This window comes from Lagenorhynchus albirostris, chromosome 17 (assembly GCF_949774975.1).
Source record: "Lagenorhynchus albirostris chromosome 17, mLagAlb1.1, whole genome shotgun sequence".
Classification (NCBI taxonomy): domain Eukaryota; kingdom Metazoa; phylum Chordata; class Mammalia; order Artiodactyla; family Delphinidae; genus Lagenorhynchus; species Lagenorhynchus albirostris.
Window position 1 is genome coordinate 15457247 of NC_083111.1, and position 27918 is coordinate 15485164.

Genomic DNA, 27918 nt, shown 5'->3' on the forward strand with positions numbered 1-27918 from the left:
TGAAATTTTGGTGTACATCACAATTATCTATGCACCTTTAAAAAAATATAGTCTGGGGCTTCCCTGGTGGCGCAGTGGTTGACAGTCTGCCTGCCGATGCAGGGGACACGGGTTCGTGCCCCGGTCCGGGAAGATCCCACATGCCGCGGAGCGGCTGGTCCCGTGAGCCATGGCCGCTGAGCCTGCGCGTCCGGAGCCTGTGCTCTGCAACAGGAGAGGCCACAACAGTGAGAGGCCCGCGTACCACAAAAATATAAAAAGTAAAAAAATATAGGCTATAGATAGGGTCTCAAACCAGACCTCCAGAATCAGTTTCTGCCAGTGGAACCGGCATGTGTGAATTTTCAATAAGTTTCATAAGTATTTCTGATGTTCAGGAAGGGTTGAAGCCTGGGTTTCCATGCCTTCCCTTGTAGTGGCCACAGGGACAGGGAATTCTGACTCCATGCTTTGCTCTTGACAGTAGGAAAAGCAGATCTGGAACTTAGAAGCCTGGATACGTATGAGGGCTGAGGCTGCCTCTGCTGAGGATGTACATAGAAAAGGAAAGCCGGGGTCCAAATATTGGAGAATACCTTCAGTGGTGGACCTCAGAGGAGAAAGCTTGCTGGGGAAGAAGACAAAGAAAAGACAATGGAAGTTGAAGAGAGCTCTATCTTACTCATTTCAGGAGAGTGGATTCATCAGGGCATATGCTACAGGAGGATAAGCACCCAGCAAAGGCGGTTGAACTTGGTGATCAAGAGGTTATCAGAGATGTTCAAGAGAGAAAATCATGATGAGGATAGAAGTTAGATTGCAGAGGTCAAAGCCCACTCTTCTCAACCCTCCTTAAGGAGATTTAAAACCAAAGGAATTTCTGATTCCCAGCCCGTATGTACTAAACTGGGATTTCCAGAAGAGAGGCCTGAACACCTGTCATCTGAATTTTTAGAAAGCTACACAGGGCATTTGGTAGTAAAGCCAGAGTCCGGGGGCTGGGAAGGGAGCAGAATGTAAGGAGTAGGGGTAGGAATGTAGACCACTCTTCCAAAATGGTGGTAGGGAAGGGGGAAAAAACCAGATGGCAGAGAATGAGAGGTAGGTAGAGTGGGTAGAAGAAAACTTTTTGTGCTTTTGTACTTTCCCTGGAAGGAATCGAGCATGTTTGAAGGGCAAGAGTGGTTAAGACCAAGAGTTTACAGGAGCAACTAAGAAAGGGTAAATGAAGTTCTTGAGAAAATAGCATCAAAACCTAGCTTGGGGGGCGTGGGGGTGGGGAAGGTTAGATCAATGCTGGATTCTTGTTTCATTGTGAAAATGAGCTGAGGGCAACCCTTAGGAGCCAGAGAAGTAATTGGTCCTTACCTGAGACTATTTTGTCTTCACCTGTTTGAATGTTGCATTTCAGTGTAAACTCTTCAATCCACGTCGCAGCATGGAAATGATGGACCACTGTCAGGTTTGAACGAGCTAAATGGGCCAGAAGGGGTGATGCTAAAGAAGTTCAGGAACACCTGAGAAAGGTAACTGTTAGTCATTTCACAGGTTTATGGAAATGGTGATTAGGGAGAGTTTAAGCTTCTGTAGACTTTCAGGTCTATTAACAAGTTCCAAAGCTTCTATAATTCTCCACAAAGATGGACATTGATTCTGAACAAGTGCTGAGCAGCACTTATTTATGCTCTCAAAGAAAGTTACCATTTGCCTCTAAAATGATCGATTTTTCATTTCAGTGGAGTCTCCTTTCTCCTGCATTAAACTCCAGGAAATGCCGGGGTGCTGTGTATTCAGCCCGTATTGCAAGTAAATCATGAAAACTCTGGCAAACATAACTTACAGCTGTCAGCTGGCTTATTCTCAATGAATGGTTCTTTGGCAGTATGTGTTTAAGCTGGTGACAATGAGTATGAAGAATGGGATCGAATTTTAATACATGTCCTGCACAGACCCTAGCTTATTTCACCTGACTACTGTTCAATCTATTTTTCTAGGTGCAGCAAACATAAGAGTTCAAAGAAAATAATCTAACTATGAACAAGTGATTTCTCACAAAAGATAGGGCAATGTGGCTGCTTCTTGCCACTGTGTTCATATCTACTCTTTTCTGCTCTTTGCGGGGGAGTGGGGTGGCGACAGTCATGCATACCACCCCTTTAATTGTATCAAGAACCTGTTAAGGGACTAAGAAATGCAGGTGATCTTATTTAAACTAATGATTTCAGAATTAGGCCTAAGTAGTTAATTTTGTTAGATTCTCTTCTCTTTCCTTCAACAGTTGGATTTTTTTCTAAGATAAAGTTAATATCCACCGGGCCCTTAAAAATATGTAAAATGGACACATAATTTACTTGTTGACTTTATGGTGTTTTTGAAACAAAAGTCCAGGAGAGAGAACTCAGAATTTCTCCCTGCGGCTTACATCCGCTGCTGAGAGCTGGGTAAGGCTTGTTACCACTACCTCCTGTAACAGGACGGCCTGTTTAAACTCGAGTCGGTGCATCTGCTCTACAGTAATGCCAAGTGATTCACGTGTGGTTAGTTTAGATGCTACTCTTGTAAGAAGTTGCTTGTCCTCCAAATTTTGAAGACATTATTGCTCAATTCTAAATAATTTTTACAAGTTCACTTATTTATATCATTTATTTATTCTGCCAACAAATTGAGTACCCTCTGCAACGTGCCATGCACCAAATGAATGAAAGAGATCCCGACTGCTGGGAAATCACTATCTAGTAGAGCAAGCTGACTTGTAAATGACACCAGCTTAATAATTAGTACTTTAGAAGTATTTGAATATTAGGCATGTTTGAATGGAGACCTATACTGTCCATGCTGGTGTGGCCGTTTAAGATGGGATTGCTTATCTCGGAGGATCAATCAGGAAGCCTGAAAAACTCTTTGAAAGGAAGTGCGTTCACCTGTGAAGCAATTCATAAGCCCCGCCTCCCCCTCGCCCAAACCAGAGGGCAACGTCACGACGCAGGAACGTCTTTCTTAAGAAGCTGCCTCACCCTGCTTGACCATCACTTCAGGTCTTTCCCTGTGATACGTCACTTCAGTTTCAGTGGAAGAGGATTTCTGTGGTCAAACGCTCGGGGTAGGATGAGTTTCCTTGGGTACAAATATCCAAAGTGAAAAACTGCGTCAGGAGGAGTACTCCATCCAGAGATTTATTTTGTTTCCTTCAACAGCCAAAGTGGCTTTTGAAGATCAATATGCCCTTTGTATTGCTGCCAAAAGCAAGCAAATGTGCCAAATCATAAACTGTCTTCGGAGGAATAACTACAGGAAAGCCGGCCAGGCCCGAGGCAGCTGTCTGGCAGCCCGGCTGCTAGGAACCCGCCGCCCTTTGGAGCCGTAAATCTTCACCTTGTCGCCCCCGGGGTGACTTGGCCTCCCGGGCATCACGCGCAGGTGAGTGCCTTCAGAGGTGCAAGCTAGGGAGCCTCTCCGACCTGGTGACTCGGGTCACACGCTTGAGTAAGAATTTAAATATGCCGAAAAGCAAATAGTGTTCTCACTTTGAATTTCATTTCCCGGGGGAGAAATGGGCCCCAGCCTGTACCATCCTTTCCAGAACTGCTGGAGCGGGTCTGGTGGCTTTTCGAGGTTTCAGAGAAGGTACAGGGGGTCCCGGCGGTGGTAGAGATGTCAAATCCATGAGAGTGATTTGAAGCTTCTTTTGCAAGTAGCTAAATATGGTCTTCCATGAAGCAAATGACATTATTAAAATACTTTTCCGTGGGCATGCAGGTGGGGAGGAAAGGGAGGAGAGAAGCAGAAGCCTATCTCTCGTGAAAAGAAAACCAAGTCAACTATTTTAGTTCTCAGAATGTCCTCAAAAGAAACCAGGGTGATTTGCTGGATTTTGATAGAAATCTTAAGGAAAGTAGTGGATAACTGGCATTGAAGTAATTGAAACAAACTTTAGAGTGGGCTAAATAACTTCTGTGAACAACCACAGGGAACTATTTTGCAACCAAAAAAGTTGTGTGATGTATGGCTTAAGTCTCTGAAAGGACAAAACTAGAAGTACAATCTCTGTTCTCGCTTTGGGACCAGGTTAGCGTTGCTACTGGACTGGGGGTAAGTGGTGTGGAATGTGGCAGAATGTGGTTTGGGCCCATCTTTCAGCTGTGTTAAATGAACCTTCTGGATTGGCGTATCAGTGAAATAGAGGGGGTCTTGGATTTCCATGGTAAAGAATTTGTTTCAGCTGCTGCTTATTCACTCATTCATTTACGTACTACATAGTTAACTGTCTCCTACATGCAAAGCACTGGGCTAGGTGAAAAAATCACCATGAAAAAATATCACAATCTGTGACCTTAAGGTCCCAACACCAAGTTGGTAGGAGACCAATGAGTGCAGTTGATGAGGAAATCAGGTGGTCTGGAACAAAATGGGAAGAGCTTATTTGTCTTCAATAACTTATATTTTATCAGTAAAAGTTATTTACTGAGAATGAGGTGGAAATGGTTGGCCATTTGAGGAGCACTTGAAAGACTTGGAAAGCCCACAGTGAGAAAGGTGATAGGGTGATGGTCAACAAGGAATCTCAGAGCTGCCTAGTGGTGGAGAGGGCAGGTGCTATCAATAGGTAGCACTAATTTGTTTTGAGATCAGCCTGAACCTTTCTCATAAAACTGCAACGTGGCAAATAATGACCAGGAACACATAAGAAAGTCCTGTGGGCTGGAGGCCATTGAAGATGGTTGTCCCAAAACAGGATGCTTCAGTCTTCTTAAGGGAAGATAACTCAGGAAACACGGTTTGGGGAATAATTTCCAGGCTTGCCAAGGGCAAAAAAGAGGTAAAAATGAACTAAGAAAAAGTCACTAGTGATGAGTCAACATCACAGAGATGAGAATAAGAACACAATCTTTCAGTGCACCACTGAGGCAGCAGAATGTGGCAGAATTGCTGGGGGTTGTTGTAACTCTATGTTTAACTTTTAGAGGAACTGCCAAAATGTTTCCAAAGTGGCAGTACCGTTTTACATTTCAACCAGCAATGTAGGAGGGCTCCAATTTTACCACATTCTCATCAATACTTGTTAATTCTACCCATTCTGGTGGGTAGGAAGTGCTATTTCTTTGTGGGTTTTCATTTGCATTTCCCTTATGGTTACTGACGTTGAGCATCTTTTCACGTTGTTAGCCATTGGTATATTTTCTTTGAAGAAATGTCTATTTTGATACTTGACCCATTTTTAGCTAGGTTATTTGTCTTTTCTTACTGAGTTGTAAGTGTTCTTTAAGTAGTCTAGATACAGCTCCTTATCAGATAAATGGCTTGCAAATATTTTCTCCCATTCTGTGGGTTCTTTTTTCATTTTCTTGGTTTCTTCTGAAGCACAAGTTTTAAATTTTGATTAAATCCAATTTACCTATTTTCTTCTTATTGCTGGTTTTTGCTGTTGTATCTAAGAAATCATTGCCTAACCCAAGGTCATGTAAATACTGTTATGTGTTTTTTTTTTAAGAATTTAATAGCTGTGGTTCTTAACATTTTGGTCTGTGATCCATTCTGAGTTAATTTTTGTGTATGGTGTGAGGTAGGGGTCCAACTTCATACTTTTGCATGTGGATATCCAGTTGTCCCAGCACAATTTGTTGGAAAGAACATTTCTTTTGCCTACTGAATTGTCTTGGCAATTTTGTCAAAAATCAATTGACCCTAAATGTAAGGGTATATTTCTGAACTTTTAATTGATCTATATGTCTGTCCTTATACTAGCATCACACAGTCTTTACTGTAGCTTCATAGGAACTTTTGAATAGGAACTTTGGGAATTCGAATTTTCCAACTTTTGCCTGTTATGGGCCCCTTGCGTTTCCAAATGAATTCTAGGATCAGCTTTCCAACGTCTGCAGAAAAGTCAGCTGGGATTTTGATAGGAATTTTGCTGATGCTCTAAATCAACCTGGGAAGTATTGACATCTTAACAATAATAAGTCCTCTCTCTCATCCATGACCATGAGCTGTCTTTCCATTTATTTAATCTTTTTGAATTTCTTTCAACAATTTCCTGTAGTTTTCAGAGTATAATTTTTACACTTTGTTAAATTTATTCCTATGTATTTTATCCTTTTAATGATATTGTAAATAGAATTATTTTCTTTAATTTTGGATTGTTCATTGCTAATGTATAGAAATACAATTGATTTTTGTATATCAATCTTGTACCCTGCAGGCTTGCTGAACTCATTCCTTTTAATAGATTTCAGTGGCTTCTTTAGAATTTTTCTATACACAAGATTATGTGGCCTGCAAAGAGAGAATGTTTTACTTCTTCCTTTCTAATCTGGATACCTTTTATTTCATTTTCTTACCTAATTGCCCTGGTTAGAACCTCCGGTAAGATGTTGAATCAAAGTGGCAAAAATGGACATCCTTGTCTTGTTCCTAATCTTAGGGATAAAAAATCCAGTCTTTCATCATTAAGTATTATATTAGCTGTGGGTTTTTGTAGGTGCTTTTTATCGGGTTGGAGAAGTTTCCTTTGATTCCTAGTTTGCTGAGTGTTTTCATCACAAGAGACGTTGAATTTGTTCAAACGCTTGTCTGCATGATCATGTGACTTGTCTTTTATTTTATTTATTTGGTATGGTATATTAAGTAAATTGATATTCCAATGTTAAACTAACCGTGCATTCATGGGATAAATCCCACTTGGTTGTAATTTATAATCCTTTATTTCTGGATCTGGTTTGCTAGAATTTTGTTAAGGATCTTGGCATCTGTATTCATAAGAGAATGGCTTGTTTTTTCCTGTGATGCCTTTGTCTGATTTGGTGTCTAGACTACATAAAGAACTCTTACAACTCAATAATAAAGGACAACCCAACTAAAAATGGGTAAAGGATCCAAATAGACATTTCTCCAAGGAAAATATACAAATGGCTGATAAGAACATGAAGATGCTCAACGTCAGTAGCCATCAGGCAAATACAAATCAAAACAGTGAGATAACACTTGACACCCACTAGGATAGCTAGAATCAAAAAGTGTTGGTGACAATGTGGTGAACGTTTAGAGTGGCATTATAAGAGACCCAAAGTAGAAACAACTCAAATTTCTGTTAGCTGCTGAATGGATAGATGAAATGTGGTATGTCCATACATTGGAATATTAATCCTCAATGTAAAGGAATAAAGTACTAATACATGCTACAAATTGGTTGAACTTGGAAAACATTATTTTAAGGGCACAGGAGACCACATGTTATACAATTCCATTTATATGGAAGGTCCAGAATAGGCAAATCTATAGAGACAGAAAGTGGATCAGTGGTTGCCTAGGGCTGTGAGGGATGGGAGGGTGGGGGGGAGAGGATTGTGGGGAAATAGGGAGTAATTGCTAATGGAGACAGCTTTTTATTTTTTTTCTTTGGTGAGAGTGTTCTAAAATTGATGATTGCATAACTTTGAATATGTGAATAGACTAAAAGACATTGAATTTTATGCCTTAATTCACATACCATACAATTTACCCCTTTATCTCAATAAAATGGTTATGTGTATATATAAAAATTGATTCTGTGAGCTAGACATCGTGCCAAGTCTTTCACATCCATTACATTGTTTAACGGTGACAGCAACCCTGTTAGCAGGGAATATTATTACCATTTTACAAATGAAAAACACTGAGGCTTAGAGAGGTTAAGTAACTTGTCCCAGGTCATATACCTTGTAAGTAACAGATGAAAGCAGGCAGTGTGCTTGTGAAGCCCCAAATTAACCATGGATCTCTTCTAGCTGAGGAGACATCTTATTTTAGTCCAACTTATCTCTATCTACTGCATTTTTTTCCATCCTTGGTCATACTCTTTGTATCAGCATAGGGAAAGAAAAATGGAGGCTAAAAGCTATTTAAATACTGTGAATAGCCTTTTAAATTTGTACCTAGTAAAGAAGAAACAGAATGATCGATGCCAGCTATTTAAGACGACAGCTTAACTCTCTATGTGTTTTTTCTGTGTAGACACATTCTTCAAGAGAATTCACGTATGTGAACATTTTTTTAAAAAGACTGGAGAGAAGAGCTAGGTTCAGACACTGATTTGTTCTGCAGCAAATTAAGTCAGGGGAATAAGGCTCTCTTTTCCTTTCCTAAAACTCTTGCCATCTGGTTCTCAGTGTCCCTTTAACATAGTTTTCAGGCTATGAAATTCTGTACATCTTTATGAGCTCAAGAATTGACCTTTGAGAGGGAAGTCTTATTTTATTATGCGGACACCACACATCATAACTCTTATTTTGCTTGGAGATCTCATTCACTGTCATCACCAACATGTGCAACAAGAGATACGTCATGTTTATGGCTAGAATATTCCTTTTATTTCCAGTTATAGTTTTCCCATAAAATCGCGACTAAAAATAATCTGCATGTGGTCATTGAATGTTATTGCTTGGAACAGAAATGCTAAAACAATTTGCTTATTTAGGATCCTGGGTGTTTCCCAACATTTTGAAGCACCTCAATCCTCCACGAAATATCTCTTCAGCCAGAGCAGTAGTAATGTAAGTCTGTGGCTTTTCTTTCCATGTATATTATGGGATTGTGTTAGCTGCATAATATATTTGGTACTCCTTCCACGTGTATTGGAGAACAATGGGTAAATAATTCTATTTTGACTCTTCTCTCCTAGATATTTTATAGCTATGATGGACGTTCTTTCAGGAATTGTTCATTAAAAAATAAAATTTCCCAGTGGTAAAAGGCAGGGCCTGCACATTGTACTGAGATCCAAAAACTACTTGTATGCATCTTCAGACTTAGATTTTGTCTTCCACCTATCGTCTTTTTCTATATGTACAAGTTCCCTCTTGAACTGGGTAAACAGGCTGGGAGGGAGACCTTGCCCCAGCAGACCAAGGGCAGAGAAACAGAGGGTCCTTGGAGAATCCTCAAGGTCAAGCGCTGGGAACAAAATCCAAAGGGTTGGTGGCGGGGTGGGAGAGGGAAGTTTGCAGGGGAAGAAGCAGAAAACAAAGTCCAATAGGGAAGAGCCTAGCAAAACTAACGGGATAGGGTCAGAGGAAGGAGTGATTTCCATAAATGTAGGCGACTGTCTAAAACTTGGTACTTGTGATCTGATGCAGTGAAATGAACATGGCTCTGGATTCAAATCTTGCTTAGTAAACTAGCTCAAATAAGTAATTTTACCCCTCTGCACCTGAGCTTCTCATCTATTAAATGTGTATCTTCATGATCACATCAACACCATTACAATAACTGTCTCTTCCCAAATACCTGTAATATGCTAGTTATTTTACATAGATAATTGTGTTTAATCATCCAACCCAATGAGCTATGTTTTATTATCCCCATCTTGCAGATGGGGGAAACCAAACCTCAGAAGTTTTCATTTGTTCAAGGTCCTTTCCTACAGCTGGAAAGTAATAGAAACAGGATTTTAATCCAAGTCTTTTGGACTCCATAGTCCCTTAGACCACCAGATTGGAATGACCCGGAACGCGTGTAACCAGAGGAATCCTAGACTCAACTGTAGAGATGCATTAGCGTCTCTGGGGATGGGGCCCAGAATCGTGCATTTGAACTCACCTCTTAGGCGACCATTATGCTCTGCATATAAGTACTTGCTACTCAAGGTGGGGTCTGTGGTCCAGGGCCAGCAGCAACAGCATCACCTGGTAGCTTGTTAGAAAGGTAAATTCTCAGTCCCTATCCCAGCCCTGCTGAATTAGAATCTGCTTAGAGCTAACAGGATCCCCAGGTGATTCCTGTGCACGTAAGGTTCAGTGAAGCCTGTTCTACAGGGTTGTTGTGAGGATTAAAGATACTAAATATAAAGTGTCTGCCATATCAAAAGGACCCTTTGTTACCGTTCCCTTTTTTGATTGAATAGAAGGTAGTGTTCTGGGAGGGCCTACAAATATAGGGTTAGGGTAAATATCTGTTTTGCTCTCGCCTTCCTTTTGGGTCTGTGCCCAGTGCTGTTAGGTTGTTTTCCAGTATCTCCCACCCATCCTTCCTTTCCTGAAAGCGTATTGTGCTGTACTTCCTCTACCTACCCTTTGGTATGGAGTCAGAAGGTATGGGTTTGACTCTCGGCTTGGCCAATTACTGTCTGTGACCTTGGGAAAATCAATTAACATTTCTGACCCTCAATTTTTTCAATTATAAAAAGGATGAGGAGGGTGAAAATACTACATTTTATCACACTAAAACCTAAGAGTTAGTCCTATCTGCCACTATCGTTAGGGCATCAACTGGTGAAGTAAGCACGAAACATAGGAAGAGAAGAAAAGTATTAGAATCTGTATTTTCTTCTAAATTTTAAACAACCTTTAAATCTATTACTCATCTGTTTTAATGACAAAAATCTGCTTTTAGAAACAGGGTAGAAATAATCTACAATAAAAAAAATAAGTTTAGATCTAAATTCACAAAACTTAAAATTTGGCCAGAACCTTTAGGAAATTGTGTCATCCAAATTCGTGATTTTTATGGTAGTAGAAACAACAATTAAGTGACTGTTTAAAATGATGGATTACGCTTCAAGATAAGTAAGGAGTAATAAGGAGGAGTAAGACTTGGAGATGAACTTCCTCCCCACAAATACATCAGAAATACATCTACATGTGGAACAACTCCTACAGAACACCTACTGAATGCTGGCAGAAGACCTCAGACCTCCCAAAAGGCAAGAAACTCCCCACGTACCTGGGTAGGGCAAAAGAAAGAAGAAAAAACAGAGACAAAAGAATAGGGATGGGACCTGCCCCTCTGGGAGGGAGCTGTGAAGGAGGAAAAGTTCCCACACACTAGGAAGCCCCTTCACTGGTGGAAATGGGGAGTGGGTGGGGAAGGAAGCTTTGGAGCCACAGAGGAGAGCGCAGCCACAGGGGTGCGGGGGGCAAAGCGGAGAGATTCCCGCACAGAGGATCGGTGCCGACCGGCACTCACCAGCCGGAGAGGCTTGTCTGCTCACCCGTCGGGGCGGGTGGGGCTGGGAGCTGAGGCTCGGGCTTTGGCCGGAGCGCAGGGAGAGGACTGGGGTTGACGGCGTGAACACAGCCTGCAGGGGGTTAGTGCGCCACGGTTAGCTGGGAGGGAGTCTGGGGAAAAGTCTGGACCTGCCAAAGAGGCAAGAGACTTTTTCTTCCCTCTTTGTTTCCTGGTGCGAGAGGAGAGAGGATTAAGAGCGCTGCTTAAAGGAGCTCCAGAGACGGGCGCGAGCCGCAGCTAAAAGCGCGGACCCCAGAGACGGGCATGAGACGCTAAAGCTGCTGCTGCCGCCACCAAGAAGCCTGTGTGCGAGCACAGGTCACTCTCCCCCCACCCTTCCGGGAAGCCTGTGCAGCCCGCCACTGTCAGGGTCCCGTGATCCAGGGACAACTTCCCCGGGAGAACGCACGGCGCGCCTCAGGCTGGTGCATCGTCACGCCGTCCTCTGCGGCCGCAGGCCCGCCCCGCCCTCCGTGCCCCCCCCCCCCCCGCCGGCCTGAGTGAGCCAGAGCCCCCGAATCAGCGGCTCCTTTAACCCCGTCCTGTCTGTGCAAAGAACAGACGCCCTCAGGCGACCTACACGCAGAGGCGGGGCCAAATCCAAAGCTGAGCCCCTGGAGCTGTGCGAACAAAGAGAAAGGGAAACCTCTCCTAGCAGCCTCAGGAGCAGCGAATTAAAGCTTCACAATCAACTTGATGTACCTGCATCTGTGGAATACCTGAATAGATAATGAATCATCCCAAAATTGTGGCAGTAGACTTTGGAAGCAGCTGTAGACTTGGGGGTTTTTTGTATGTGACTGACTAGTTTCTGATTTTTATGTTTATGTTAGTATAGTTTTTAGCGCTTGCTATCATTGGTGGATGTGTTTTCTGGTTTGGTGGCTCTCTTCTTTTTTTATTTTAATAACTATTTTTTAGTTTATTTTTTCTTCCTTTTTTTCCTCCCTTTTCTTCTGAGCCATGTAGTTGACAGGGTCTTGGTGCTCCGGCAGGGTGTCAGGCCTGAGCCTCTGAGGTGGGAAAGCCACGTTCAGGACACTGGACCACCAGAGACCTCCCGGCCCCATGTAATGAAAATCGACGAGAGCTCTCCCAGAGATCTCCGTCTCAACGCTAAGACCCAGCTCCACTCAACAACCAGCAAGCTCCAGTGCTGGACGCCCCATGCCAAACAACTGGCAAGGCAGGAACACAACCCCACCCACTAGCAGAGAGGCTGCCTAAAATCATAATAAGTCCACAGACACCCCAAAACACACCACCAGACGCAGTCCTACCCAACAAAAAGACAAGATCCAGCCTTATGCACCAGAACACAGGCACAAGTCCCCTCCATCAGGAAGCCTACACAGCCCACTGAACCAACCTTACCCACTGGGGGCAGACACCAAAAACAACTGCAACTACCAACCTGCAGCCTGTGAAAAGGAGACCCCCAAACACAATAAGTTAAGCAAAAGGAGAAGACAGAAATACGCAGCAGATGAAGGAGCAAAGTAAAAACCCCCCAGACCAAACAAATGAAGGGGAAATAGCCAGTCTACCTGAAAAAGAATTCAGAGTAATGATAGGAGAAATGATCCAAAATCTTGGAAATAGAATGAAGAAAATACAAGAAACATTTAACAAGGATCTAGAAGAACTAAAGAGCAAACAAACAATGATGAACAACACAATAAATAAAATTAAAAATTCTCTAGAAGGAATCAATAGCAAAATAACTGAAGCAGAAGAACAGATAAGTAACCTGGAAGATAAAACAGTGGAAATAACTACTGCAGAGCAGAATAAAGAAAAAAGAATGAAAAGAATTGAGGACAGTCTCAGAGACCTCTGGGACAGCATTCAGTGCACCAACCTTAAAATTATAGGGGTCACACATATTTGACCTATAAATATCAATTAAGTCCAACTTGTTTAATGTGTCATTTAAAGCTTGTGTTTCCTTATTTATTTTCATTTTGGATGATCTGTCCATTGGTGAAAGTGGGGTGTTAAAGTCCCCTACTCTTATTGTGTCACTGTCGATTTCCCCTTTTATGGCTGCTAGCATTTGCCTTATATATTGAGGTGCTCCTATGTTGGGTGCATAAATATTTACAATTGTTATATCTTCTTCTTGGATTGATCCTTTGATCATTATGTAGTGTGCTTTTTCTTTTGTAATAGTCTTTAAAGTCTAATTTTTCTGATATGAGAATTGCTACTCCACCATTTCCATTTGCATGGAATATCTTTTCCCATCCCCTCACTTTCAGTCTGTATGTGTCCGTAGGTCTGAAGTGGGTCTCTTGTAGACAGCATATATATGGGTCTTGTTGTTGTATCCATTCAGCCAGGCTATGTCTTTTGGTTGGAGCATTTAATCCATTTACATTTAAGGTAATTATCGATATGTATGTTCCTATTCCCATTTTCTTAATTGTTTTGGGTTTGTTTTGTAGGTCTTTTCCTTCTCTTGTGTTTCCTGCCTAGAAAAGTTCCTTCAGCGTTTGTTGTAAAGCTGGTTTGGTGGTGCTGAATTCTCTTAACTTGTGCTTGTCTGTAAAGGTTTTAATTTCTCCTTCGAATTTGAATGAGATCCTTGCTGGGTAGAGTAATCTTGGTTTTAGGTTTTTCCATTTCATCACTTTAATTATGTCCTGCCACTCCCTTCTGGATTGCAGAGTTTCTGCGAAAGATCAGCTGTTAACCTTATGGGGATTTTCTGGTATGTTATTTGTTGCTTTTCCCTTGCTGCTTTTCATATTTTTTTCTTTGTATTTAATTTTTGACAGTTTGATTAATATGTGTCTTTGCATGTTTCTCCTTGGATTTATCCTGTGTGGGACTCTCTGTGCTTCCTGGACTTGATTGACAATTTCCTTTAGGGAAGTGTTCAACTATAATTTTGAACTTAAATCAGTAGAATTAGAAATGAAAAAGGAGAAGTAACAACTGACCCTGCAAAATACAAAGAATCATGAGAGGTTACTACAACCAAATATATGCCAATAAAATGGACACCCTGGAAGAAATGGACAAATTCTTAGAAATACACAACGTTCTGAGCCTGAACCAGGAAGAAATCGAAAATATAAACAGACCAATCACAAGCACTGAAATTGAAACTGTGATTAAAAATCTTCGAACAAACAAAAGCCCAGGATGAGATGGCTTCACAGGTGAATTCTATCAAACATTTAGAGGAGAGCTAACACCTATCCTTCTCAAACTCTTCCCAAATATAGCAGAGGGAGGAACACTCTCAAACTCATACTGTGAAGCCACCATCACCCTGATACCATAAGCAGACAAAGATGTCACAAAAAAGAAAACTACAGGCCAGTATCACTGATGAACACAGATGCAAAAATCCTCCACAAAATACTAGCAAACAGAATCCTATAGCACAGTAAAAGGAACATACACCATGATCAAGTGGGGTTTATCTCAGGAATGCAAGGATTCTTCAATATATGCAAATCAATTAATGTGATACATCATATTAACAAATTGAAGGATTAAAACCATACGATAATCTCAATAGATGCAGAAAAAGCTTTTGACAAAATTCAACAACCATTTATGATAAAACCCCTCCAGAAAGTAGGCATAGCGAGAAGGGAACTTTTGTCAACATAATAAGGGCCATATATGACAAACCCACAGTCAACATCGTTCTCAGTGGTGAAAAACTAAAACCATTTCCACTAAGATCAGGAGCAAGACACGGTTGCCCACTCTCACCACTCTTATTCAACACAGTTTTGGAAGTTTTAGCCACAGCAATCAGAGAAGATAAAGAAAAGGAATCCAAATTGGAAAAGAGGAAGTAAAACTGTCACTGTTTGCAGATGACATGATTCTATACATAGAAAACCCTAAAGATGCTACCAGAAAACTACTAGAGTTAATCAATGAATTTGGTGAAGTATCAGGATACAAAATTAATGCACAGAAATCTCTTACATTCCTATACACTAATGGTGAAAAATCTGAAGGAGAAATTAAGGAAACACTCCCATTTACCGCTGTAAGAAAAAGAATAAAATACTTAGGAATAAACCTATCTAAGGAGGCAAAAGACCTGTATGCAGAAAACTATAAGACACTGATGAAAGAAATTAAAGATGATACAAACAGATGGAGAGATATACCATGTTCTTGGATTGGAAGAATCAACATTATGAAGATGACTGTACTGCCCAAAGCAATCTACAGATTCATTGCAATCCCTGTCAAACTACCAATGGCATTTTCCACAGAACTGGAACAAAAAATTTCACAATTTGTATGGAAACACAAAAGACCCCGAATAGCCAAAGCAATCTTGAGGGAAAAAAAGGAGCTGGGGGAGTCAGGCTCCCTGTCTTCAGACTCTGCTACAAAGCTACAGTAATCAAGACAGTATGGTACTGGCACAAAAACAGAAATAGAGATCAATGGAACAGGATAGAAAGCCCAGAGATAATCCCACACACATATGGTCACCTTATCTTTGATAAAGGAGGCAAGAATATATAATGGAGAAAAGGCAGCCTCTTCAATAAGTGGTGCTGGGAAAACTGGACAGCTACATGTAAAAGAATGAAATTAGAACACTCGCTAACACCATACACAAAAATAAACTGAAAATGGATTAAAGACCTAAATGTAAGGCCAGACACAATAAAACTCTTAGAGGAAAACATAGGCAGAACACTCTATGACATACATCACAGCAAGATCCTTTTTGAACCACCTCCTAGAGAAATGGAAATAAAAACAAAAATAAACAAATGGGACCTAATGAAACTTAAAAGCTTTTGCACAACAAAGGAAACCATAAACAAGATGAAAAGCCAACCTTCAGAATGGGAGAAAATATTTGCAAATGAAACAACTGACAAAGGATTAATCTCCAAAATATACCAGCAGCTCATGCAGCTCAATACCAAAAAAAACAAACAACCCAATCCAAAACTGGGCAGAAAACCTAAATAGACATTTCTCCAAAGAAGATATACAGATTGCCAACAAACACATGAAAGGATGCTCAACATCACTCATCATTAGAGAAATGCAAATCAAAACTGCAACGAGGTAGCACCTCACACCAGTCAGAACGGCCATCATCAAAAGATCTACAAACAATAAATGCTGGAGAGGGTGTGGAGAAAAGGGAATCCTCTTGCACTGTTGGTGGGAATGTAAATTGATACAGCCACTATGGAGAACAGTATGGAGGTTCCTTAAAAAACTACAAATAGAACTACCATATGACCCAGAAATCCCACTACTGCGCATATACCCTGAGAAAACCATAATTCAAAAAGAGTCATGTACCACAATGTTCATTGCAGCTCTATTTACAGTAGCCAGGACATGGAAGCAACCTAAGTGTCCATTGACAGATGAATGGATAAAGAAAATGTGGCACATATATACAGTGGAATATTACTCAGCCATAAAGGAAACGAAATTGAGTTGTTTGTAATGAAGTAGATGGACCTTGAGTCTGTCATACAGAGTGAAGTAAGTCAGAATGAGAAAAATACTGTATGCTAACACACATATATGGAATCTGAAAAAGAATGGTTCTGAAGAACCTAGGGGCAGGACGGGAATAAAGTTGCAGACATAGAGAATGGACTTGAGGACATGGGGAGGCGGCAGGTTAAGCTGGGACGAAGTGAGAGAGAGGCGTGGACATATATACACTACCAAACGTAAAATAGATAGCTAGTGGGAAGCAGCCGCATAGCACAGGGAGATCAGCTCGATGCTTTGTGACCACCTAGAGAGGTGGGATAGGGAAGGTGGGAGGGATACTCAAGAGGGAGGGGATATGGGGATATATGTATACATATAGCTGATTCACTTTTTTGTACAGTAGAAACTAACACAACATTGTAAAGCAGTTATTTTCCAATAACATTATTTAAAAAATAAAAAATTAATAAAATGATGCCAATCTAGTTACTGGATGTGTTTTATTTTAATTGGTATAATTGTTTTGCAAAAAGTTCTATTTAATGTTATGTTTTTAAGTATAAACATCTCTCTTAATGCATGTTGAATAACTCCCTGTGGTACAATGTATGTATTAATTCATTAGTTCCAACATTAACTGGGTCACAGCTAACAACTGTCTACTGAAATTCAACTCAGTCAGTTACTAAAGGTGCATTTTGGGGTTGTTTTACCTTAGGAAGGATAATAGGAAGTTGCATTACTCTCAAGGTGTGCTTAGCTGATTTTTTTTTTTTAATGGTCTTATCAGTGCCTTTTGCATGATACTCTTGGCTTTGGGTGGTATTTTGAGGAAGAGCTTGGCCCCGTCTGTATACATAGCCCAGTTCCCTTCTCTCTGGAGTACCCTTTTTTAGACAACTGTCTCCTGGAGCTTTTAAAGTTCACCTCTTCAAGGAGGCCTTCGTGGGCCACGGTTCTGGGGTAGTTCTTCTTCTTTACATCCTCTGAGCACCCCTACTTTCTCTCTCTGAACTGATTCATTGTAGTTTCTTAGGGTCAATGCTCTCTGGATCAGTGCTTGTGCAGGGGCTATTTGGCAACATCTGTAGGCAGTTTTGCTTGCCAAACCAGTGGCGTTGCTACTGGAATGTAGGAGGTAGAAGACGGGGATGTTGCCAAACCCTCTACACTGTACAGGACCGGCGGCTCACCCCAGCAAAGAGTTATCCAACCCCAAACGTCATAGCACTGACGTTGCTCCAGGTTGATTTGCCATCCCCAGAAGGACCCCACCTTGGCCAAGCCTGCTTCGGTCACCTCTGTTAACCTAGCATGCAAACAATCTCTAGGAAATAAGAATGATTCAATAAGTGTTTGTAGAATTACTTTTAATTGATTGGAGGAATGCATGAATGAAAAAGGATAGCAACTTTTCATTTAGTACAGTGTTAAAACATGCAGGTCTGCTTTTAACCATAAATATTGGTATGAGGGAAGAGCATATCAAGTTCACTGCTGCACTCTGCTTTTCAAACTTGGGTTGACAATTAATAATGGAGCATTGGAAAAATGCATTGTTCGTGCAGTCTTGCATATGAAAAAACATAACCTAAGATGAAGCAAGATCACTGAGCTGTGAACCTGGACCACTGTGTTAACTTTTCCATCCTCTGAGTTGCTTATATAAACTGTGAACTGCGTGGCACCGTCAGCCTACATTGTGGTCCCTTGTGAAAAACTCCATAAGGCAGGCATGTACTCTAGGGGGTATTGTTGAGAATTTTGCTTATTATGTGACATAGTGCTTCTTATTAAGGGTTCATGGGAGAAACTGCCCTCTTGTTTCTACTGTGCTTCTGACTTCTTTTTGTCTTAGAAATGCTGTGAATTACAGAATTGACTGTGTTTCATTTGTGGCATTGGCTACTAAGAAGCTTAAATATAAATTTATGGCTCATTTTCTTCAAGTGTATAGGGTATTACGGTATGCTAATCTCACCCCGGCTATCTTCTTTCTTTACGTTTCTTTTCATTAAGGTTTTTATCCCCCCCTTCTCCCTCCCTTCCTTCTTTCCTTTCTTCCTGCCATGCTAAATATGTCTTATAAAAAGTGTTTTTTCTTCAAAAGGGACATTTTGAGACATAATTTGTTTAATCTGTAAGTATCTGAGTGCTTATTTTATTACAGCTGTAGCTTTTTGACAAAGAAATTTACAGTATGCCTTGGACACACAAAACTTAATCAAAATGGTCATCACGAGTAGAGACAACCAGTGTTTCTATCAGCTTAAGAGCAAGATGCATTCATGCCACTCTTCACTTGCTGTTTCTGGACCCAAGTCCCAGAAAGCATCCAAGGGATGCCCTGGAGATATCTAAGAGACGGAGGGAGAGGAGCGCTAGGTCTGCAGTAATCAAACTGTCTCACAAGTAATGCAGCCAGTTTCCTTTCTACTTAGTGCATATCACGGCTTGGCACACACTTTAACTCATTCCTAACCTTTTGAGGTTTTGTTCAGTTCAGCTGGTTTGGCTGTCCCGTACTTAGACTCGATGGGAGCGGGCCCTTTGCTAGTGGGACCTCTCTAGCTCTCTCAGCCTTGGTTAAAAAAGTCATTACTATTGAAAAATAATGGATTTTTAAAATTCATCCCATTCCCTGTAAATTTGGGGATGGGGATGAGGTCTGGGACTGACAAGGATAAACACACACTTACTTGTAATCTAACCGCTGAGAGGCAGTGACTACTAACATTCTGATAAAATCTTCTAGGCTTTTCTCCTACGTGTGTGTAAGGATCCATATGTTTTTTAATGAAAAGGGGATGTTATATATATTCCTTTGCAACTGTTGGTGTTCTCTTGTTTGTGGTGGTATTATCTTTCCATGTCAGTGAACATGGTTCTACAGTTTTATGTTTGGTGGCTGGATGGTATTCTGTTGTGTGGATATATCATAGTTTATTAACCAATCCGAAATAGACATTTAAGTTGTTTCCATTGTAAATACTATTAAAGTATGGTGTGTGTGTGTCATGTACACACATGCTTTTTAAACAGCTTGATTCTGTGATCCAAAGTCAAAACATTTCATAACTTCAATTTAAAGTTTACTTGAGACGGAAATACAGAATTGTCCCGATGCAGACAGATATAGCAGCGTGATTTTATAATATACATTAGCATTAATACCAGTTGAATACTCCTTCTTTATATTTAGTCAGAGAAACAATTACAAGTTGTTTAAGAAAATTAAACAATATGGATAGCCTAATTCATCTGTGTATGTAGCATACACCTGTCTAGGCTAGGTGCATAAAGTAAGTGCTAAATCTTAATTTAAAACATTAGTGTTGTTTCTTATAGACCAAGAATTTCAGAGAGGCATTTTTCCTTTTCAAGAAGGTAGGGTAAATATCTTTGAGATTGAATTTCAGTGAGCAAATTGTTGATCACAATTAATCTGCCACTTTCAGGGCAGAACAGCCCAATCTTCTTTCGTATTAAAGAATTACGAGGACTATTTTATCTTCACAAATTACGGAAAAAGAGGTAGAGATAAAAGAGAAGGGGAGGGGAAAGAGAGACAAATCCCCGCAGACCCCCCTGATTTACAGGTGGGATTCAAAAGTCCTGCTGTGTGAAAAAGGCACCATTATGAAGAAACTCTCCTCAAATTACTCAGTCAGAAACAACCCAAAAGGACTAGGGTCGAGCACACCCTTTCAGTATTGTTGCGCTGCCACAGCAAATTAAATTCACTCAGGCTGACTTCATGCTATGCCTCACTTCAAAAATGTTTTCTTGCCTGTGCCTCCCCTACCCTCCTACTTCCGGCCCCCCAACCAAATGAACTGGTTACCCTGGAAACAAGGGAAGGAAAAAAAATAAGTGTGGTGTTCGTAAACAGCATAGCTAAAATAAAATAGAGGAACATTCCAGGCGACTCTGCTGCTGTCTTGGTTTGGGGGTCAGTTTTCTGCTTTGTAACATTTGGTAAATATGTTCTTACGTTCTGGCATAGTGTTAAATAAGAATGTAGGATCAGAAAGCATTGTTTTAAATGAAAGGGCTGCCTACTGAATGGGAGGAGATATTTGCAAAAGGTATATCCGATAAGGGGTTAATAGTCACTGAATAGATAAAGGCACCTGGACTGTGGACATTAATTAGGTAATAATCTGTAGAGAAGGGAAATAAAACATTTCCTACTTTTTTAGTAGGAACTTATATTGGTAACTTTATATTGGTAACTTCAGGAAAGGCAGATTGAATAAAAATATCTGTTTATTTTTTATTTTATCATTTTTTTATCATTTTTTAATTTTTTTTATCATTTTATTTTATCATTTTTTAGGTAAAATTTATATTGGTGACTTCAGGAAAGGCAAATTGAATAAAAATATCTGTTTATTTTTTATTTTATCATGTTATCCTTTATTCAGAGATCTTATCATTTGTAAGGTCTTTAATATAAGCCAGACACTATTTTATGTGATTTAAATTAACACCACATCAAAGAAAAAAGCATTGTCTTGACGCCATGGGAAGATTGGATTTTTAAAAAGTTTTATTGGAGTCTAGTTGATTTACAGTGTGTTTCAGGTATACAGCAAAGTGAATCAGTTATACATAGATCTAGTTTTATTTTTAGATTCTTTTCCCATGTAGGTCATTACAGAGTATTGAGAAGAGACCAGACAGAAAGATTGGATTTTGACGGACACATGAGTTAGTTTGAATGGGTTTTAAGACCAGGTGTGAAAAAAATTTCCCCAAAACATCCAGGAGCTCAGGAAGGACCGTTTCTACCCCGTGCTGAGATTTGTAAGCAAAGGCTCTGGGAGGTTCGTCTTGTTGGGGTCTTTACTACTGTGGATTTGCAACGGGAGAGTGAGGTCAACATAAGGGCCTCGTTCTGGAAGCTCTGAGTCGTTCCGTCTGCCCTCTGCTGTACCTTTTCAACTTTAGTAGCATTTACCCCGCAGGGAGATGCTCAGAACTATGAATCTTTACCCAGGAGTGGGTGCAGTGGTGGCTGTCATGGCATCTGAACAACTCCCACTGTCCTTCCCTCTCTGACCCTGTCCTTACTGCTGGAGAAATCTGGCCTTTTATAGCACATGCTAATAAGACCATCAAGCAGATGTCAGTTGTTTTTGGATGACACTAAGATGTGGTATGTAAACAGGGCATACCATGAAGGCAACTTCGCTGTCAGACTCATTAAAAAAATGTTTTTTAATTGAAGTATAGTTGATTTACATTGTGTTAATTTCAGGTGTACAGCAAAGTGATTCAGTTATTTATATATATACTTTTTTCAGATTCTTTTCCATTCTAGGTTATTACAAGGTATTGACTATAGCTCCCTGTGCTCCATGGTAACTCCTTGTTATTGATTTTATATACAGTCGTGTGTATCTGTTAACCCCAAACTCCTAGTTTAACCCCGTCCCCACCTTTGGGGACCATAAGTTTCTTTTCTATGTCTGTGAGTCTATTTCTCTTTTGTAAATAAGTTCACTTTTATCGTATTTTAGATTCCACATGTAAGTGATACCATATGATATTTGTCTTTGTCTGATTTATTTAGTATGATCATCTCTAGGTCCATCGTCAGACTATCTGTAAATTGTCTTTCTGTACGCTCTTTAGTATGAGAGTGGCTTTTGGCAAAGCTATCAAACCATTCTGACTTTACTGAAGAGGCAAATCTATGTTCAATACAAAACCAAAGGAAAAAGTCTCTCTGTCACATCCTTCTGACCTGCAGTTGACGCCAGCTTTCCTTTGGTGAGTCTAAAATGGAGGGAAATGGCCTGAAGGAAAAGTGTTTGAAGACTGTGCTGTGTGTGTCTTTGTCTATGTACTATGTGTGTATATGTTATCTGTCCCAGGCCCCAGGGTAGGACCGGCTTTCCTGTGCCGGGAGCTCGGGCTTCTGCTGGAAAGCAGGTACACAAAGCCGCCTTTAACTTGCGTGCCGTAAGCGGTGAGATGAAAAACGCCCACTGATGGTCAACAGATCTGTCCCCTAAGACGCCACTCCTCAGAACATGGCATTTGTTGACTCTGGGCGAAGCTTTTAGTATTTTCGGTGTCTAAGAAGATTTGGCCAGTAGCCCTCCTGTGGATGGTCGTATTCCTGAGCCAGAAATGTCAGTTACCAGTTTTCTTTCTTCATCTGTTCATTAAGCCTTTTGTATATTTTCTCACTGATTCCCAGGAATTAGTGATGACGTGTGTCATTTTCATATCATTAAACTTCCTTAAAGGGGTAAGGTTATAGTCGTTAGCAATTCTCCGCTTTGTAAGGTTTCAAAGATCTGAACCAGGACAGTTCTTTATAAATGAAGTAAGCCCACAAGCTTTATTCCAGAAAGCTCATTCGAGGCAATAATTTTGTCCATAACAACTTGTTAGAACAAATGAAATTGTTCTATGTGGGTTTCCTGTCTTCTGATCCATCTGCGAATGATGGCTCTATGGGGAATCTTCTTACCTCTGTTAGGGTAATGAGAAAACAAGTTGTTGGAAGGCAGAAAGCCATGAGCTAGGAATGAGCCTAGGCAATCAGCAGAGCAAGTGATCACTTTGGGATAAATAAGCTGCAGGAAGGGAGACTCACCGGAACCCTCGTTCCGCTGGACTGTCAGATGATGTGTCTCTGATTGTTTTCCTAGATGCCTCCACGAGCTCTGAATCTCAGCCTTTGGGCCCAGGAGGGTCTTTCCTGGTCCATTTTTGTGCCCCAGTTGAATTGCCTGTTCTGTGGCTCCCCAGAGGCCCATATTCCCTGTAGAGTCTAATCTTCACATAGAGCTCTCAAACAGCTCTATTCTCTCTAGAGCAGGGGTCCGCACCTCTCGGGCCACAGACCCATACCGGTCCGCAGCCCGTTAGGAACCGGGTCGCACGGCAGGAGGTGAACGGCGAGCTAGCGCGGCTTCATCTGCCGCTCCCGGTCGCTCGCGTTACCGCCGGAGCCATCCCCGCCCCCAACCCTGGTCCGTGGAAAAATTGGCTTCCTTGAAACCAGACCCTGGTGCCAAAAAGGTTGGGGGCCGCTGCTCTAGAGGACGGTGGATCGGAGTCTCACCAGCATCTTCCTGTGTAGTTTGGAGCCACAGGGTGGCCTGAAATGGGCTTGTTTTGGAACCTGACATTGTGTGTTTTAGAGAAGTTTCTGAATTGTTCTCTGATTGAGACTCATCCTCAAAGAGAGATCGACAGATTTAGTATGAAATTGCATAGGGATCTGATTAGTGAAAATATCCCACTCCACTGCTCTTCGCTAAGTTCTTTGTGTGTGTCAGAATCTTTAATTCACACTGTATATACGTTTTCTTGTTCAGTCTTATAACCTTTTGAGGTAGGGACTATTTTCACTTCTTGGATGAAGGAACTGAGGTTTAGAAAGGTTGTCGCTTGCCCAAGCTTTCTTAGCTGGGATGGGAAGTCCATCCTGCCCACCCGTGCAACCCTGTGCATTCTTTTTTGTTTGTTTGTTTGTTTTTGTTTTTTTGGTGGTACGCGGGCCTCTCACTGTTGTGGCCTCTCGCATTGCGGAGCACAGGCTCTGGACGCACAGGCTCAGCGGCCATGGCTCACGGGCCTAGCCGCTCCGCACCATGTGGGATCTTCCCGGACCGGGGCACGAACCCATGTCCCCTGCATCGGCAGGTGGACTCTCAACCACTGCGCCACCAGGGAAGCCCCCTGTGCATTCTTTCTCTGGGTTATGCTGCCTCTGTTCCATGGTAGACCGCCCAAACCACTTTTCATCTATGACTTCCTGCAGTCCTGTCCTCCACAATGCTCATCTTGCAAGACCCCAACCCTGGATCCCAAAAGGGGGCAACTGATATCTGAGGGAGGGAAAACAAACTATAAAACTATGCAGGGCTTCCCTGGTGGCGCAGTGGTTGAGAGTCCGCCTGCCAATGCAGGGGACATGGGTTCGAGCCCTGGTCTGGGAGGATCCCACATGCCGCGGAGCGGCTGGGCCCGTGATCCACAACTGCTGAGCCTGCGCGTCTGGAGCCTGTGCTCCGCAACAGGAGAGGCCGTGACAGTGAGAGGCCCGTGCACCGCGATGAAGAGTGGCCCCCGCTTGCTGCAACTAGAGAAAGCCCATGCACAGAAACGAAGACCCAACACAGCCAAAAATAAATAAATAAAATTTAAAAAATAAACCCAAACAACTATGCAGATCAGTACCACTAAGATTCCTTCTCCCCACCTCAGCTGGACCCTCTGCATTACCCATCAATCCTTTCAGAGATCCTTGGCCAGTTTCCACTCCCCACACAGAGGAATTCCAAAGCATCACCACTCTCCTCCAGCCCCCCTTTTCACCTCTAAACTCAACAAAGCCTCAAACTTCTGGGAGAGACTGAGTCCACCAGAAAATTTCACCCACTTTACTTACAAGGTGACTTATAGCCACATCAATCCTTACCTTTGTATTGCCGGTTTCCAGGTACCAATTTCAGGCTGGGGTCAAACTTGTTAGCTGGGTAGCTGATGACATAACTTTATTCCCCATCAGATAGACCATGTTGATCTAACTGAGCTATTAGCCAGTTTTCTCTGATGCACTGGGGAAAAAAACCCTGTTAGCTGGATGGGACCTGTTGTCTGGACCTTGTGAAACCCCTCACCTCCTCCTGTTTCTTTTGGGACCTTGTTCCATTAATCAAAATCCCTCAATTCCTCTACCTTTTATTCTTTCACTCTTTTCACACGTCTTCCCCTCAGCCTAAAATAAGCTCATGTCTTACCCAATCTAAACCCCGCATCAAGCTTAAAAAATCCAACCCTCTAACGACCGTCAAGTCTCTCTTTTTGCACAACTACTCGAAGAATAATCTATTTGATTGGTCATCGCCATCTTCTTTCTCCATTCTTTCGCCCATAAGATTTGGCTTTTGTTCTTACCACTCGTTCTTACCTGTTCTTAGTAATCAGGATGCAACCAGGCAAAAATGAACAACTTCAGTGATTTGTGACAAAGAAAATATAAAGCAGGAAAGTTGATTAGGTGGGTGGTAGAGTAACTGAGAAACCAGACAGGGGATGGTGCGGTATCCCAGAGGTGGTCACAGCTACTCCCACACTTGGAATGGAGGGACAAAGTAAAGATGGTGCTCTCAGACCCTGGCCTGCAGATGACCCTAGGAGACCCTTGGATTGGTTGGCGTGTCCTGTGGCAGCTGAAGCCATGGAGGGGATTCAGCCCACGTACTGCCAGACACGCTGTCCACAGCAGAGAGGAGAAGCAGAAATACCTGACCTCTCTGTTCCCTTCGTCTTTTAATTTCTCATCCATTCCAACCATTGGCTCTACTCAGCCCAGCTGGAGACCAGCTGACATTGGAGCCTGGAAAGTGCAGCCTGCAGGTTCAGACATCTGGAACACAGAGTGAGGGGAAGGGTAAGAGGGGAGCTAAAGGCGGACAGATCCAGGACCAGCACGTCATGCAAGGACAACGGTGACTTTCTAGGTGCCAAATCGAGTGGGATTTTAGTTTTTCTATTATTGGAAATTTCCTAATTACACCGGTGATTACTCCCTCCTGGGAATTCTCCACCTTCTTGGCTTCCAAGAGACACAGTATCCTCATTCCATTCTGTCTGTTCCTATAGACTGTACCCCCATAGCTACCACTTAAATATCGGTGTTCTCCAGGATATGGTTGTTCATCCTCAAGGTCTTAACTCCCATGTGGATTCTAATAATTTTAAGATATGTATCTCTAGCCCAGACCTCTCTCATAAAATACCGATCTGTGTTGCCAACTCCCTGCCCCCACAACTGCTTCAAGTTTAACAAGAACAAAAGCAAGCTCATCTTTCTCCCAAATTTCTTATTTCATTCCCCTCTGTTTGCTGTCTCACCCAATGGATTGATTCACTACCCATCTGTTAAAAAGGGTGAGTGGTCTGAGATTTGACCCTACTTATAAGCTCACAGACGTGCCTGCCACAGTTTCATGGATGCTGGCAGAAGACACAAGTCTCCTGGGTGAGAGACAAAGGACTTTTTTTTTTTTTTTTTTTTTGCGGTGCGCGGGCCTCTCACTGTTGTGGCCTCTCCCATTGCGGAGCACAGGTTCCGGACACACAGGCTCAGCGGCCATGGCTCACGGGCCCAGCCGCTCCGCAGCATGTGGGATCTTCCCGGACCGGGTCACGAACCCGTGTCCCCTGCATCGGCAGGCGGACTCTCAGCCACTGCGCCACCAGGGCAGCCCCGAGACAAAGGACGTTTTTACTCAGGGCACAGTAAGCAGCATGAGCTTCGTGACTGTGTAGGTTTCCCTACATCCCCACAAGACCCCCAGCGATGACACGGAGTAATCCAGGTGGATGCCGCGCACAAGTTGGGTTTGCATCCCTGCTGAGGAACAGGGGGGCTTAGGACCCCCCAGCCTTTCACAATGATCTGCAAGCAAGCCTGCACAACCTGTGCTCCAGAGGGAGACATTATCTTAACTAGACTGGATGGTAAAAACATCTGCTCTTTGCTCTGGAGTGGGGAGACTAAAAGACAGTCTGGACAAAGGAGGGGCTCTCTCTTCTATGAGGAAATTGCTACTTCTTTTTCTATGGCTTGCTTTCCTTGTGACTTGTGTTTCCCTTCCCCTTTGGTTTCTTGTCCATCTGAGCTCTACTCATCCTTCAGGGCTCTGCTGCCTGCCCTGCCGCCCATCTACCTGTGTGATAGCTTTTCCTTCCTCAGCAATCCTAAGAAATTCCATATGTTTCTTTATTTTTGGTGTTTCTCATATGACCTGTCTGCCTTCTCATCCAACTGTGAGTGCCTGGAGGGACCATGCACTGTCTGATGTCTCTGTAGCCCTGTGTAGTCGGGCATCCAGTGGACCTCAGTGTCATCTAATGATCTTCTAAACAGTTCATTGTGCTTCTTCCACAGCAGTTCCTCTCTTTTGAACAATCAAACATTAGTTCTTGTTTCTTCTAAAATGGTCTAGGACGCTGAGGTTACTACATCTGTGTTTCTAGGATCGGTTGACATCACAGAAGCACTAAATTGGGAGGGTAACTTTATTTAATGAGACGGTTAAGATAACATGGCAAAATAGCTATTACTTTTTTTTTTTTCCCGGAGTACCTATTATTCCTAGTGTGCTAACACTAGGTGGAACATCTCCCGTACTTCCCTAAAGAGAGAAAGTTAGTCCCAACCTTTCACCTGGTTTTGGTTATTTTACTTTACTGTCAATAATTTTGAAACATGTACCCATTTTTATTACATGGATGTAAAAGAGTGAGTTTGGAGTAACCTGTCTTTAATCAAATTTGGATGACATTTCAGGAGATTTTGCAGTTGGCAAGAAGAGAACCTGGCACACACATATGCACCAACATTTCAAAATGGCATCAGTCCCACTTTTTATTCCTTGAGCAGAGTTCAAAGTTGGTCAGGCTTCCTTCCATTTCTGTAAATTCTGGAAAGTCCAAAATCATTTTGCTCTAACCTCATTGGAAAAA

General features: G+C 42.0%; 1 non-coding gene across 1 annotated transcript; it reads left to right on the forward strand.

Annotated features, from left to right (window-relative positions):
* Positions 1–24914: 24914 nt before the first annotated feature.
* On the forward strand, positions 24915–25006 carry LOC132508475 (small nucleolar SNORD12/SNORD106). The gene has a single exon (XR_009536610.1). It is a non-coding gene; the product is annotated as a small nucleolar SNORD12/SNORD106 (small nucleolar RNA).
* The last annotated feature ends 2912 nt before the right edge of the window (positions 25007–27918 follow it).